Genomic DNA, 17122 nt, shown 5'->3' with positions numbered 1-17122 from the left:
TTTCAACTCTGGACTTTTTCAGACATCGTGGCAGCAGGCCAGTGGGATGTCTTAGAAGTCCGGGGCTGGAGATGCTCCGTTCAGTCGCAGGAATTTCCTGCCATGCATTTATAAACAATAGTGATCATAAATAGTGTTTTCCCTGTCTTTGGTGTTTTGAATGAAAAGTCCCAATGTGCCTAACATGTTGGAACAACTAAAATAGGGGGACTTTCATTCATCAATTTTTAGATAAACTTCTAAAATTTGCGCTATGTGATTTTTCCATGTTTTTACCTGAACAATGTTCATCAAATCTCAGCACTCTAGGAGCTTCCTAGCAAACGTTAGCTAAAAGCCGCTTGCTAGAAGAAGAAGAGCAAAACAGTGCACTGCCAGGGAGCCAGGTGGTGTAAATATAAAAAATCTATTTATTCAGCAACACTTCACAAAGACACACCCCCCAGGGGGTGAGACATTACCTCTTACGCGTTTCGCACCATGGGGGTCCTTTATCAAGGAGTATGTCAGAATCTTACTAAGGAGTGGGTAAGAGTTTAATATATATTATGTGTGATTATTATAGATGAGTACCAGTTATAGCACTGTCTTGTCTCCAATGAGGGGGTCACTAGAGTGCCTTAGGGTACAATAGTTGGTCCCCTTCAGGAGACTTGTGTCTAATAGGTGACTCACATATCACATCTCTTAGTTAACCCACTCCGCTTTTGAGTCCGTCCACCAGTCCTGTTTATTACTAAAGATAGACATTTTGGAATTTCCACTGACTTTGGAGCACCCATTCCACCCTATACCCCTAAAAGCCGCTTGCTATGCTGCCAAGCGCTGGACTTCAAAAACATTTTCTCTTTTCACTTTTACAGGCAAAACACTGCTACCTTATACACTTTAACTTCGAAATGATATTACTCTCGCCACCTTATACCTGGTGGGAGATGTTCTGAACCCCAATCTGGGTTCTGGGGATTTCGGGCATATACCGGGGGACCTTTTAATGTAATTCATCCCCCTGCCCGGTCTTACTACAAGCATACCCCACATTAACGTACGCAATGGGACCGGAGCATGTATGTAAAGCGAAAATGTACTTAAACTGAAGCACTACCTTTTTTCCACTTATTGATGCATGTACTGTACTGCAATCGTTATATACGTGCATAACTGATGTAAATAACACATGTGTAACAGGCTCTATAGTCTCCCCGCTTGCGCACAGCTTCGGTACAGGTAGGGAGCCGGTATTGCTGTTCAGGACGTGCTGACAGGCGCATGCGTGAACTGCCGTTTGCCTATTGGGTGACATGTACTTACTCGCGAGTGTACTTAAAGTGAGTGTCCTTAAAGCGGGGTATGCCTGTATTCTGGCCTGTGCTGAAGAAGGGAAATCTCCGCTGCTTGACACTCCTGGAATAGTAAGACACACACATATTTTTATTACAATTCCAGTGTTTCTCCCATCATTGGGTTGCAGAGCTGGCACTTCACAATTCCCCAATATGACTCAGAGGCGCCCAACCGGGAATAACACCTTTATTATTGGCCTGGGTACCCCCTCACTGTCACACTGAGGTTTCTGATAAAAAATATCTATGCCCTCGTCTGTAAGGTGCACCCTGTCCCTTCTGTACCAACTATGTCCACTGTCATTAAACTCTGTGTTTCACTACCTGTCCTTTCCAAGAGGGGATTAACTTACTGACAGCTTTGTTTACTTTGTTCCTGGTTTTCTCAGTTCTCACCCAGCTGGGTGCCCCCTCCATCATCATCTTGGGATGATTTCAGACCAAATAATGACTGCGTCGTTCCATAAGGCTTCAAGTTTGGTGCAATCTGCCTGTATCTGGAGGATTAGATCTAGTGATTTGGTTGCCACGAGCGTTCCCGCCCAGGGCTTACGTTTATAGTCTGCCAGCGCTCTCGTGGTTAGTACCAAATCTCCCCAGCACATCCTTCTCTTCCCCAGCTATTGTATGTTCATACTCTCCTGTGGTATTCCCAGCTGCAGACTACCGAGCCTGTTCATGGCCCCGGGGCCCAGTGAATGAAAGAGTGGCCTATCAGCCAAACTTCGTGAGCCGTGCTTGGTTTTCCCACTATGGGGACAGAAATATGTTAGAACTGCACAATATTCAATTATTACCCTTCCTGGACCTAATGTACACCCTGTATGCGTTCAATTTCCACCTCCCAAGTTTTTTTATCTGCTCAACAGGAAGACCCTGCTCTGTGGCTGGTGTTGCCGCCCCGATCCTAAAGGGGTGTGTCCCAAATTTGAGGAAATGTATGCCCCCTGCTTTAAAGCAGTGCTTACAGGTGCTGTTAAACTGAAATGTTGTTAAAGAGGTTTGATCACTATGCACTAAGACAGGGGTTGGCAATCTGCGTCTCCCAAGCCACATGCGACACTTTCCATACCTACTGGCGGATCTCCTGCACTGTCCTGTGTCACCACTCTCCAGCTGTGGGCACCTCTCCTGTACTGTCCCATGCCGGATCTGTCTCATGCTGACGTCACAGAGGCCCGCCTCCAGTTCCCTGCTACCAATTCCCTACTCTAACAGCTCAGAAAAAAAGTCAAGTGAAAAGCTGCTTTACACAAAGTAATTTTGTTGGGCCCTGCGCATACTGATTTTATTTATTTATTTATTTATAAAATGTTTTACCAGGAAGTAATACATTGAGAGTTACCTCTCGTTTTCAAGTACAGGAAGGCCCCGCTTCTCGGCGCTTCGTTATCCGGCGTTCCGCTTATCCGGTGGCGCCGAGAAGGGGGCCGCCATCTTTAAACCGCAGTCGCGCATGCGCAGAACGGGCGGGTGCGCCCGGTGCGCATACGCAGACCGCTGTCTGCGCGTGCATACTGTAGTTTGCGCGCGGACCATAGGCCGCGCATGCGCAGAACGGCGAAAAACGCCGTTCTGTGCATGCAGAGAACTGAAAATCACCGGATCCACTTTCTGGCGATTTTCACTATACGGCAGGGCCCTGGAACGGAACCCGCCGTATACCCGGGGCCCTGCTGTATGTCCTGGGCACAGAGTTAAGACAAATAATACATGGTTACGAATACAGTTACATAAATGAAGAGGGTATACATTATATACAAGACATTGCATGCACAGTTAGAGATGATGTATATTATAGGCTTATTTAACAGTTACAGACCAGATTAAAATGTGAGACAGCCTTAGATTTGAAAGAACTTAAACTGGTGGTGGATGTGAGAGTCTCTGGTAGGTTGTTCCAGTTTTGGGGTGCACGGTAAGAGAAGGAGGAGCGGCCAGATACTTTGTTGAGCCATGAACAGTCTTTTGGTGTCAGATCTCAGATGATAAGTGCTGCATGTGGTAGGGGTGAGGAGCTTGTTCAGATAGGTGGGTAGCTTGCCCAGAAAGTATTTGAAGGCAAGACAGGAAAGGTGAACTTTGCGCCTAGACTCTAGTGATGTAGTTGCATTGGAGAACGAAAAGACAAATTGAATTGTAGAGGGTGTCAAGTTTGCCAAGGTGGGTTTGGGGTGCCGAGCCATATAATATGTCTCCATGGTCGATAATTGGCATTAGCATCTGCTGTGCGATACGCTTTCTGACCAGGAGACTTAGGGAGGATTTGTTCCTGTAAAGTACACCTAGTTTGGCATAGGTCTTGGATGTCAGGGTATCAATGTGCAATCCGAATGTTAAGTGGGAGTCAAACCATAAGCCCAGGTATTTAAAACTAGTGACAGGTGTTAGCGTTGGTTCTGATCTGGAGCTCAGTCACTGAAAGCTTTACAAATTTAGTCTTGGTCCCAAATACCATTGTTTCAGTCTTGTCAGTGTTTAAAAACAGTTTGTTTTGTGAAATCCAGTTTTCGAGTCTGAAAAAGTCAGACTGAAGAGGAAGGCGTTTAGATTCTTTAAGTCAGAAGGGACAGAGACATCGTATCAGAATTATAAGGAATGTAACAAAAATTGCAAAAGGGCAATAAAATTAGCAAAAATGGATAATGAAAAAAGGATTGCAATAGAAAGTAAGGTCAACCCTAAAAAGTTCTTTAAGTACCTTAATAACAAAAAAATGAGGCAGATTATTGGAGATAAGGAAAAAGCTGAGGTATTAAACACATTCTTTGCCTCTGTGTTTACCAGGGAAGAATCAAGTTCAATAGTAGTGCCGCAGGAGGAAGCCACAACCTCCATATTAATGAACAATTGGTTAACTGAGGAAGAAGTTCATAAGCGACTTGAAAAAATTAAAGTAAATACCTGGCCCCGATGGCATACATCCAAGAGTTCTCAAGGAGTTAAGTTCAGTAATGGCAAAACCATTATATTTAATATTCAAGGACTCCATTTCCACAGGCTCAGTACCACAAGATTGGCGTAAAGCAGATGTGGTGCCTATATTTAAAAAGGGAGCTAGATCACACCCGGGGAATTACAGACCTGTAAGACTGACTTCAATAGTAGGGAAACTACTTGAAGGTTTAATACGGGATAATATTCAGGAATACCTAATGGAAAACAAAATTATTAGTAATAGTCAGCATGGATTTATGAAGGATAGATCTTGCCAAACTAACCTTATTTTTTTCTTTGAGGAGGTAAGTGGGAATTTAGACCAGGGTAATGCAGTTGATATGGTCTACTTAGATTTTGCAAAGGCTTTTGATACGGTTTCACACAAGAGTTGGTGTACAAAATAAAGAAAATGGGACTCAGTAATAATATATGCACCTGGATTGAAAACTGGTTAAAGGACAGACAACAGAGGGTTGTCATAAATGGAACTTTTTCAGGTTGGGCTAAAGTCGTGAGTGGAGTACCTCAGGGATCGGTACTGGGACCCCTGCTTTTTAACTTGTTTATTAATGACCTTGAGGTTGGGATCGAGAGCAAAGTCCCATCTTTGCTGATGATACTAAATTGTGTAAGGTAATAGAATCAGAGCAGGATGTAATTTCTCTTCAGAAGGACTTGGAGAGACTGGAAACGTGGGCAGGTAAATGGCAAATGAGGTTTAATACAGATAAATGTAAGGTTATGCATTTGGGATTCAAGAATAAAAAGGCGACTTACAAATTAAATGGAGATATATTGGGGGAATCCTTGATGGAGAAGGATTTAGGAGTGCTTGTAGACAGCAGGCTTAGCAATAGTGCCCAATGTCATGCAGAAGCTGCAAAGGCAAACAAGATCTTATCTTGCATCAAACGGGCAATGGATGGAAGGGAAGTAAACATAATTATGCCCCTTTACAAAGCATTAGTAAGACCACACCTTGAATATGGAGTACAATTTTGGGCACCAATCCTAAGAAAAGACATTGTGGAACTAGAGAGAGTGCAGAGAAGAGCCACCAAATTAATAAAGGGGATGGACATTCTAACTTATGAGGAGAGGCTAGCTAAATTAGATTTATTTACATTAGAAAAGAGGCGTCTAAGAGGGGATATGATAACTATATACAAATATATTCAGGGACAATACAAGGAGCTTTCAAAAGAACGATTCATCCCACGGGCAGTACAAAGGACTCGGGGCCATCACTTAAGGTTGGAGGAAAGGAAATTTCACCAGCAACAAAGGAAAGGGTTCTTTACAGTAAGGGCAGTTAAAATGTGGAATTCATTACCCATGGAGACTGTGATGGCAGATACAATTTATTTGTTCAAAAAAAGGTTGGACATCTTTTTAGATGGGAAAGGTATACAGGGATATACCAAATAAGTATACATGGGAAGGATGTTGATCCAGGGATTAATCCGATTGCCAATTCTTGGAGTCAGGAAGGAATTAATTTTTCCCCTTAATGGGGTTTTTTGTTTGCCTTCCTCTGGATCAATAAGTAGGTATAGATATAGAATAAAGTATCTGTTGTCTAAATTTAGCATAGGTTGAACTTGATGGACGTACGTCTTTTTTCAACCTCATCTACTATGTAACTATGTGTTCAAGGTCGGAGAGGCTATGACTGTGTGCATATAGGAGTGTGTCATCTACATACATGTGTATTGAGGCTTCCTTACAAGCTGTGGGGAGATCATTGATGAACACTGAGAAGAGTAGGGGCCCCAGAACAGAGCCTTGCGGGACACCACAGGTGATATCCAGGGGGTTGGAGTTAGAGCCTGAGATGGACACATGTTGGGATCTTCCTGATTGGTAGGACTGAAACTAGTTTAAAGCATGCTTCCCTATTCCAGAGCTCTGGAGTTTGTTAAGCAGGATAACATGATCAACTGTGTCAAAAGCCTTTGCAAAATCTAGGAATACTGCACCAGTGAGTTGTCCCCGTTCCATTCCACACTGGATTTCATTGCAAACTTTTAGCAGTGTAGTTACCTTGAAGTGTTTGGGGCGAAAGCCAGATTGGGATTGGCTAGGGAAATTTGTCTTGTTATAGTAATCGCTTAATTGGGAGTGGACACATTTTTCCATGACTTTGGATAGGATTGGGAGAAGGGAGATTGGCCTGTAGTTTCAGACAGTGTTTTTGTCCCCACTTTTGAAGATTCCGCTGCTGTGTTTAATCTTGGTAACTTTGTAAGGCCTGGGACATAATGCGTTGCTTTCCCTGGCCTTACACAGCGCGCCGTCAGGTGGCGGGACGGGGGCAGGCCAGTAACGTCACGGAGCTGGTTCGCCCTCATTGGGCGAACTGCTCACGTGACCGGCCCTGCGCTCCAGCGAGCGTCAAATTTCAAAACTGTGAGACACACGATTCCGCAAGCGTGCGCGAGCCCCTGCTAAAGCCGCTCTCATTGCGACTGCAGGGGCTCAGTTTCGAGCAGCAGCGCGCCTCAGCACGGGTCAGCACATAAGTGCTGACCATGCCCGAGGCCTAAGAAATGCAACTCTGTATTTCCCGTTCTTTTTGGGGAAGTGTGATATAGAAACGCAAATACACGTGAATATTAAAAGTCTTAACTTTGTGTTTTTGTTGGGAGGTTTATGTGAGGAACAAGAAACAAGTTACAGAGCCGGGCAAACAGAGGCTCATCTCTGTCACTCAGGGCGGGATATTTTAGATCAGAGGTTCCTAACCTTTTTTTCTCTCAAAGCCCCCTATTCATAATGCTCTGTTACCGAAGCCCTTACAAGAGTGCTAACAGGGGACACTCGGGACAGACCGCCACCCCCCTACACACACACACACACACAGACCACTACACACGGAATAGACCACTACACACACGGGACAGACCACTACACAACAGACAATCGGCACACAGTTCGACAGACAAATAAGACAGTCACAGTTAAAATAAACAGGATATAGTGACAAGAAAACATGAGGATAGGCAAACACCGCTGGAGAAAAGACACACATGCACACACACGATAACAAATACACATAAGATATACAGACACAGCCGTGTGCTCCTTGTGTTTGTGCCGCTGCTTCCCCCTTCAATATGTCAGTGGCCTTATGAGCCCTCCCGTTTCATACCTGCATTTCTCTCTCTCCTCCCTGTCTCCACTCCTCCCCCCCCCAGGCAGACACCACTACCCCTCCCCCCCTTAAAGGCAGACACCACTATGCCCCAAAATAGACACCACCACCCCACCCCCCTCACCTCTGGCCAGGCCAAACTTTGATCCCTGTCTGACTGGCCCCCCGATAACCACCGGGCCTGGGGCACTTGCCCTGACTCTCTCCCCCTGCTTGCGGCCCTGGTGGTACGACGCCCCATTGTGTGTAATGCTGCGCCTGTCAACTTTGGTCAAAATAAACTTGTTTTATTTAACCTCTTGCTCTGTCTGGTATCTGCAATCCCAGTGGTAAATGTCCTGGTCTCCTATGACAGGCTCTTTTCTGCTGGCAGAAGGAGGGATCACTAGACTTCACTTTTTGAGACCGCAAGACAAGAGATTGCAGGCGCTCCATACTTTGTGTGGTTTACCTCAACGTCCCAGTAGCCATCTAGTCAACCAACGATCGAGCTAGAGGATGTTCCTTGGTTCAAGTTCAGGACCTAGACCAAGGAAAGCGTGGTACTTCGGTGTGAGGAGTACGTTCTCCCAACAGAGGGGCAAGGGAAATCGGTCCTGGTGGGCGACATTGTCTGCTATGAGAGCCAGGCATGGAGTGCCCCCGCATACCTGGTTGCGGAACTAAACAAGCTCCAGTTCCGTGTCCATCTTGGAGTTAAGAATCCAGTTCTTACCTGTGCTCCCAGTAGTGCTCCCAGTAAACCTGTGCTCCCAGTAGTCTGGAACACGCTGGCCACTGAGATCATGGGGCTCCTAGCTGCTGTCGGGCCGAATGCCACGCCAGAGATACTTGAAGCGATGAGAACCCAGTTCACTCTGCTGATAACAAATATACATTCAGTGGTGAACAAATACATATAGGAGACAGACATACATCACAGGTGACATACAGTATACACACACACACCCAAACAGTGGAGAATAGATACTGTAGCATTATGGCCTCGTGGTAGGGTCAGTAAGAGTCCACACAGTGTATTTTAGGTCTCAACAAACACTTCAGTGGGTTATTTTTCCACAGCAAAACCACAGTATTGGAAACTGTCCTTTTAAAGGTAAAACACAAGCTATAAAACAAAAGTCTACTCCACAGTAAGGAGGCAAACTAAACATCCATGGCTCTGACTGACCAACTGGGTAGCTAGGCTAACTTCCATTTATAAACACTGCAAATTATAAAATACAAAATATAAAGTCCTTAACTTGAGGTGCTGGGAAATCCCTCTGGATACTGCAACACCTTGCAGAAAGTAAGCCCTGCTTCTTTCCCAGGCTGTGGCTCAGGTTCCTGGGTGTGAGTCCCAGGTGATCCCAGCAGGCCCTGCTTCCAGCAGCCTTGGGGAACCGTACCAACCAGTGTCCTACTGATTGTGGAAAAGTATCTTCTCTGGCAGCTTGATAACTGACCTTTAAACCCCCTTGCAATCAGGCATTTAGTTTGAATTGGGTGTACCTGCTGCCTGCCTCTCCAGATAAGTTAACCTCTTGCACCCTGAAAAGCCTGCATAATGCAACCTGCTAACATACAGAGTTCATAACGCTGTCACATATCCCCCTCACCATTGTAACATTGTTTTGTCCATTATCATGCATCAGCATCACTGTTGGAGAAGTCCAACTTCAATCTCTTTTCTTTTTCGACTTCCAATCAAAAAAGTTTCTAAACTTTTCACCAGTCTTTTCTGTGTCTTCCTAACTGTCTGACTTCCAACTGGATCCATGGACCCTTGTTCTCCTTTGGGAAATGTTGTTTTCCAAAAACTACTTCACTCATACCAGCAACTTTTGTCTTTTCCCTTTGGGGCAATTACTGTACCCTTGGGGCATAAAGCACAGTATTTTTCTACCTCTTTATAAAATCCTAGCCACGATGTGTAGTTGTGATTGAAGATAAAACAGGTGCCAAAGTCTTTAACTTATGCACTCACCCAGTATCTCTTCAAGTATCCGCTCTAGCTCCTCCTTTAGTCGCCAGAGAGGACTTTTTGCTCAAGTGTATCTTTCCAATTCCTCTTTTACTTGCTTAGCAACAAGCGCTTCAACTCGTCGTGTGATTTCCTCGTCCGTGTCAGTCGTACGACCATCTGTGTCTGGCTCAGCATCTTTTAGCTCCAGTAGATCAACCTTTGCAGGGTCCTCATCAATTCTGACTGTACTCAATGGATCCTCTCTTTTTATCTACCTGCTCATGAACTAGCACCATCTTGTGAGTAGGATTCCAATTTTTACATCCTCCGAGATGTCAAGAAGAATTGCATTTTTTTTAATCTTATTTTATTGATTTTACAATATATATTTTGCAAACATGCAAAAATGAGTTCACACATACTGCTGCGGCACAGTTTATTCGAGCATTTGCCCGTTCTGTGCCGCAGCAGTAGCCTGGCGCGCGCCCGAGAGTGACGGGCGCGCGCCGAAGCAGCGGAAGAGCGCCCTCCGATCGGGGCGCTCTCCCTACCGCTGCCGGGTCCGCCGGGTCCCCCGGAACCCCCTGCCGCTGTCCCGCGATCGCGGGACACCAGGGCTCCCTCGGGGAGCCCCTGGACGCGCGTGCAGGGGGCGCACGCTCCCGAAGACGCGTGACCGCGCGTCTATGACGCGCGGCACGCCGAGGGGCGGCCACTAGCAAGCCGGGAAATCTCCCGGCTTGCGGATCTGGCCGCAGTGTAATAAACTGTGTCGCCAGTGTAGAAAGACAAAAGTGGGGACGGGTAGGTAAGGGGTTGGGGAGAACAGAAACAAGAAAATTAGAAGAGTAGGGTCAGGTAGGGAATCTCAAATCAGATCAGTAGTACAGTTACATTGATGTAAATAACCAAAAATGATTCATAAGTGTCAATTACAGTACAGGCAAACACAGGTGATTCAGAATCCAGACCACTTCACTACAGGTGGGATCAAGAGTCTTGGGGCCTGGGACAGATTTTGATTCTATGTACTTGTGTTTAGGTCAGTTGCCATCAGCAGCTCTCCCCAGACATAGGGTGGTACAGACCGGTATTGCACAGTGAACATTTTAAAACAATACACAGGAGTCATCCAAGGGCTGGATAGATGAGCCCCGTATGCTGTGATATATAAGCCATTGTTGCCACACCCTCTGGAACTTGGCACATGAGTCTCTCATGAAACTCGTCATTCTCTCCATTTAGAGGATACACCATATTTTGTTTTCAATATATCTCATAGAGTGGAGGTCCAGTCCTTTCCAGTGTAGAGCTATGGCGCATCTAGTCGCCGTCACTATGTTCGAGATTAGTTTATGTACATATTGGTCCAAGTCCTGAGAAGGTATATTTAGTAGGCATGACCAAGGGCTTAGTCTCCATGTGAAATCTAGAACATTTTTGTAAGGAATCGGGGAGCGCGTCACCCATTGCGCATTTCCTCCTTACCTGATGTCTCGTGCAACCCCGCTGTCCTTACAGCACGCGCGCTCCTGCAGAAGCTTTTCTGACATTGCAGAGTCTGGCTCGGCCCCCCTACTTGCGACTCCCATCAACATCGCGCTGCGCACACACGTGATACGTGTGCCCTGCTCCCATGCTGCGTGTCAACTCTCTTTATTATGCCCGCCTGTCTCCTGCATCTCTCCTCCTATTTGTGCCTCCGTTGAGTCCGTGCCTCTGCTCCACCCCCCTTTCTCATTGGTCATGCTCTCCCATAAATGCTCAGCTGTGTCACTTGCACTTTGGCTGAGCATAGTTCCAGTTAGCACTATTCTCCCACTTCCTGCTTCCTTGTCCTGCCTTGCCTTGTCTCCTAGCTCCTTGTTTCAGATTGACCTCCTGTGTACCGACCCGCCTTTTACTTTGGACTCTGCACTTCTTCTGGCTTACCGACCCAGCTTACCTCTGACCTTCCGCAACTCTCCAACCCCTGACCACGGCTAAACGGACACTGATAATTCTACCGGCTCCTACCTCAAACTTCGGCAAGTACCTAACCATTCTACGCTCTCCAATCCTGACCTTGCTACCTGACCATCCACACTCCAGACATGCCCCCATGGCTGTGGGTGGCGTTTATACCCATTCCCACCTCAGTACCGGGGTTCCGCCTTGTTTGTGGTGAGCACATCGTTACAATTTTGAATCAAACTGTGCACTTTTACACAAAGTCGAGCCAACTTAGGACACCACCACTGCATGTGTAGAAAGTCTGCCCGATGACCACATCCCCTAGGGCACATGGGGAAGTCCCCGGGTGCCATTGCATGTTTAATGTGATTTGTTTTGTGTTTTTAATTGTATTTTGCTATATAGCTGTTGTATATTAAAATGTACAATTTTTAACACTAGCCATTTTTAGATATCCCATTTTCCATGATAGTGGGGATCACCCCAAGTTCACATAATATATGACCCAATACAATAAACAGGCGACTTAGAAATTAAATTAGGGGATACATTAGGGGAATCCTTGATGGAGAAAGATTTAGGAGTGCTTGTAGACAGCAGGCTTAGCAATACTGCCCAAAGTCATGCAGTAGCTGCAATGGCAAACAAGATCTTATCTTGAATTAAATGGGCAATGGATGGAAGGAAAGTAAACATAATTATGCCCCTTTATAAAGCATTAGTAAGACCACATCTTGAATATGGTGTACAATTTTGGGCACTACTTAGAAAAAAAATTATGGAACTATAGAGAGTGCAGAGAAGAGCCACCAAATTAATAAAGGGGATGGACATTCTAACTTATGAGGAGAGGCTAGCTAAATTAGATTTATTTACATAATAAAAGAGGCATCTAAGAGGGGATATGATGACTACTGTATATACACATATATTCAGGGACAGTACAAGGAGCTTTCAAAAGAACTATTCATCCCTCGGGCAGTACAAAGGACTCGGGGCCATCATTTAAGGTTGGAGGAAAGGAGATTTCACCAGCAACAAAGGAAAGGGCTCTTTACAGTAAGGGCAGTTAAAATGGGGATACATTACCCATGGAGACTGTGATGGCAGATACAATAGATTTGTTCAAAAAAGGTTGGACATCTTTTTTAGAAAGGACAGGTATACCGGGATATACCTAATAAGTATACATGGGAAGGATGTTGATGTAGGGAGAAATCTGATTTGCCAATTCTTGTAGTCAGAAAGGAATTTATGTTTCCCCTTATGAGATATCATTGGATGGTATGACACTGGGGTTTTTGTTTGTTTGCCTTTTTCAGGATCAATATACTGTAAGTACGGATATAGGATAAAGTATCTGCCATCTATATTTAGCATAGGTTGAACTTGATGGATGCATCTACTATGTAACTATGTAAAATTGTAGTATATCCTTTCTGTGGAGCCAGTAATTCCACTTAACCTATTGAACACCACCTGTTTCAAAATGATTTAATTCATAAATGTTCACTGAGACAGACCAGTCTAATTACCTATTACCTACTGAGGTGTTACACTATGATTGTGTTTTTTGTTTTCACGTTATCAATCCACGTGAACTGCGGACAATGGACCTCAGGCGCACAACCATCTGCAACGGTTGGGTTTGAAAAAACTTAAACCACCAATTAAAGTATTTTTTGGGACATTGCTATACAGTCATGTGAAAAAGAAAGTACACCCTCTTTGAATTCCATGGTTTTACATATCAGGACATAACAATCATCTGCTCCTTAGCAGGTTTAAAAATTGGGTAAATACAACCTCAGATGAACAACAACACATGACATATTACACTGTGTCATGATTTATTTAATAAACATAAAGCCAAAATGGAGAAGCTATGTGTGAAAAACTAAGTACACCCTTACTGCTTCAATAGGAATTAAGATGCTAAGTAGCAGACAGGTGCTGCTAATCAAATACCCTTGATTAATTGATCATCAGCAAGTGTGACCACCTCTATAAAAGCTGAAGTTTTAGCAGTTTGCTGGTCTGGAGCATTCAGGTGTGTGTTAACACAATGCCAAAGAGGAAAAACATCAGCAATGATCTTAGAGAAGCAATTGTTGCTGCCCATCAATCTGGGAATGGTTATAAGGCCATTTCCAAACAATTTAAAGTCCATCATTCTACAGTGAGACAGATTATTCAAAAGTGGGAAACATTCAAGACAATTGCCAATCTTCCCAGGAGTGGACGTCCCAGCAAATTCACCCCAAGGCCAGACCGTGCAATGCTCAGAGAAATTGCAAAAAACCCAAGAGTTACATCTCAGACTCTACAGGCCTCAGTTAGCATGTTAAATGTTAAAGTTCATAACAGTACAATTACAAAAAGACTGAACAAGTATGGTTTGTTTGGAAGGGTTGCCAGGAGAAAGCCTCTTCTCTCTAAAAAGAACATGGCAGCACAGCTTAGGTTTGCAAAGTTGCATCTGAACAAACCACAAGACTTCTGCAACAATGTCCTTTGGACAGACGAGATCAAAGGGGATATGTTTGGCCATAATGCACAGCGCCATGTTTGGCAAAAACCAAACACAGCATATCAGCACAAATACCTCATACCAACTGTCAAGCACGGTGGTGGATGGGTGATGATTTGGGCTTGTTTTGCAGCCACAGGACCTGGAATCCTTGCAGCCATTGAGTTGACCATGAACTCCCTCTGTATACACTGTTTCATATTAGTATGACCAGTCCTTACTAATTTAATTGTATTTTGCACCAATTCTGAGAATAGCGTTAGGCACCATTGTCAGTGTGAGTATACATGACAGAGAGACACACCACAGGAGAACAGATACACACAGAACATGCAGCCACAATCCTCTCCTCCCTCTGCTCACACCTTCCTCCTGATGATGCTGCTTCCTCCTCTTCTTGGCCCCGTCTCCCCAGACACATTATTATTATTTTAATTTATTTATAATGCACCAACATATTCTGTAGCACTGTACAAAGGATTGGAGGATGAAAAAAATAAAATAACAAACATAAACATTCATTGTTACAGTAGATAAGGAGCATTCTGCCCCAAAGAGCTCACAATCTATAAGGTAGGGTAAGTGTAAACATTAGGTACAGGGGGATAAGAAGGTTGGTGTGTGTTGGATGGCTGCTTTTTAATTGAAGGATTTAGCGTTGGAGAAGTAAGTGGGATTATGATGAGGAAGAACTGTGACAGCAGGTAATGTGTGAGGATGGAAATGCTTAAAGATGGTTGTGCACGCACTCAGACACACAGGTGATGGTGGGGTAATTAACTGCCGGTGCGCTGGTTCTGGGGAGCTCCTCACGTCCCAAAATAGTCCAGTGGAGAAGAAGAAGCAGGCACACGGTTTTAATCAGCAGTGAAAAGGTTTAATGTGCCAAGAAATCCAACGTTTCGGCAGTAATACTGCCTTTCTCAAGGTGTAAGTACTTTTCAAGAAGTAAGTGGGATTATGATGAGGTAGAACTGTGAGAGCAGGTCATATGTGAAGATGTAAATGCTTCAATATATTTCAGAAATATTTTATCCAAGAACAATAACAGAGCATCTCTAACAGCAGAAAATGGCTGACACCCTTTCGCCACCTTTGGCATAACTTGGGGGTTATGTCCAAGACAGTCAGCGGTAGAGTGAACACTAACCCCTACAGAAGATATGCAGGGTGGAGGGGATGACCGATCTCCAGGTCTTTGAAGTTCTCACTTTTCCTCTGATATTAACCCGGTTTAGTATTAACTGTCTCATTGGACCGGAGCAGTGAAAACACATTGGAGAGACTCTCTTAGGGGGTCCGCCTTTTGCGCAACTCAGGTGTTATGTCCAAGAGAATCTGAGTTAGAGTGAAGGAACACATGCTCCTGGTGCCACCTCCTGATTGGTAATGCAGTCAATCAGAATGGAGGAAACTGCCCAACCCCCTAACAACTGCCCTGCTTTCTCAATGCTCCTCATTCTTTTCTTGTCTACTTCCGATGTGAGGGTCAGGAGCTGATCTGCCTGCCTCTCCTCACTCATGCGCGTGACTGTCAACAGAATGACGTCACTTGACCCCGACGTACGTTTCATGGGTCATCGCTTGCTTTCTCAAGGGGGAGGAGTGATGATTGGCGGGACTGTGGTGCAATGTTTACCTGCCGCCTGCTCAATACATTCTGCTATATGATTGGGCGCTGTGACCACTCCTCCTCTGGTAGGAGAGTATTTTAGGTCCCACATTGCACATTACCACTCCTTCCCCGTGAGAACGCGCAGTGACGCGCGAAACGTACGTCGAGGCAGGCAGATCAGCTCTGGACCATCACATCGGGAGTAGACGAATACTAAGTCCAGGTTGTATGGTTACCTTAATAACAGCAAAAGACGGGGGTGCCCAATGCTACATCAAATTGACAAAACATATATGGTAATAAGTATAACGTTTAAATACTTCAATAATAATAGTAATTACTTGGTTATTTAGTTAAACACTTTGGCCAAAGCGTCGTAAGCCTGCACACCAAACATCAAGGTAAAACCACAATGCAGGTCCTAACACTAAAACTGTGAACCCTTCCTTTTACCTCTGTATGAGGGGAAGCAACTACAGTGAGTCTTGTACATTCAGCAAAATGCCAGAACCTCCCAAGTTAAAAAGGTGGGGAGGAGTGAGCTCTGGGGGGAGGTGCCACCTACCCCCATTTAACTGTTACCAGTCAGAAATAGATTAACACACATACATTCCCAGCCCAAACTCCTACACCCACACAAAGACCAGGTTGTATGGTTACCTTAATAAAAGCCATTGCATACTTGACCTATGCTGTGTTTATATACTGTCTCCCTACGCACAGAACAAACATGTTGTAACTGTTAATTACTGTTGGTTGCTTGGGGTCTCAGTGATCAGTCCAGTAGGCAACTGTACTTGTGTAACTACGGTGTTTACACTTTCATACACCTGCCTCCCACTTGCGCTCGGGATTTTAATATTTTCACTGTATAGTATTAATTACGTGTTTCGTCGTTTGTTAACCTTGATACATTAAAACTTTTTTATTTTCTGTGTTCCAAGTGTGACCTTTTAGTAGTTTACCCTATTTGGAGGGCCTGCTTATTCTAGCTTGCATTGTGGCCATATAATTACCGCTATTTTGGCCTACCATGCGTGCAGTTATTAGGGGCTCTGGCGACCCCCTGTGGTCACCGTTCTGTTTTTCTGTAGACCCTTATTTCTCCCTCCCCTATGCACCGGGTATCCTTGTTTGTATCTGTCTATGGTGAGCGATGTGTTCATTTGTGTAGTCCGTATAAACATTCAAAACTATTCATATTATTTCATATCACAGTAGGTTTCTGAAAAGTTTAGCTCCTGTGGCATTTACAGCACACAAATGCATGGCCAGGGGTTCTCTCACCGTATAAATTTGTGTCTGATTCCCACCACAAGGAGCCAGGACATCCATTCTGTTTGGCATTTACTCTAGTTCCTGGAATTGGATGTGGGCTCTCGGGTGCCATTTCTGAGGGTCAGTTATACATCTGTGACATTTTGTTTAGCTCAGCTAACTTAACTCACTGTGTTCCAGGAAAAACTAGTACATTTTAGTTATCAAAGCCTATTTCAATAGTTCTGTAGAATGTATCTATTTAAAAAGCAAATTAACCCCTGATTTGCTTTCAATTTTGCAACAGTACTTCTTTAGCTTGCAGTATATTCAAATTGCAATTTGGGACATGTTTTATACTACCGGTAATTGAAATGTTCAA

At 44.5% G+C, this 17122-nt stretch overlaps 2 protein-coding genes across 2 annotated transcripts in view; both read left to right on the top strand.

Moving 5' to 3' along the window:
- Positions 1-17122, top strand: part of LOC142465288 (uncharacterized) — a 446439-nt gene that overhangs the window by 354648 nt on the left and 74669 nt on the right.
- LOC142465285 (uncharacterized) overlaps positions 1-17122 on the top strand; it is a 40551-nt gene that overhangs the window by 20386 nt on the left and 3043 nt on the right.

Source organism: Ascaphus truei, chromosome 13, assembly GCF_040206685.1.
Source record: "Ascaphus truei isolate aAscTru1 chromosome 13, aAscTru1.hap1, whole genome shotgun sequence".
In the NCBI taxonomy this organism is placed as follows: Eukaryota; Metazoa; Chordata; class Amphibia; order Anura; family Ascaphidae; genus Ascaphus; species Ascaphus truei.
The sequence above is the reverse complement of the archived record's forward strand: the minus strand, read 5'-3'. Positions and strand labels throughout refer to the sequence as shown.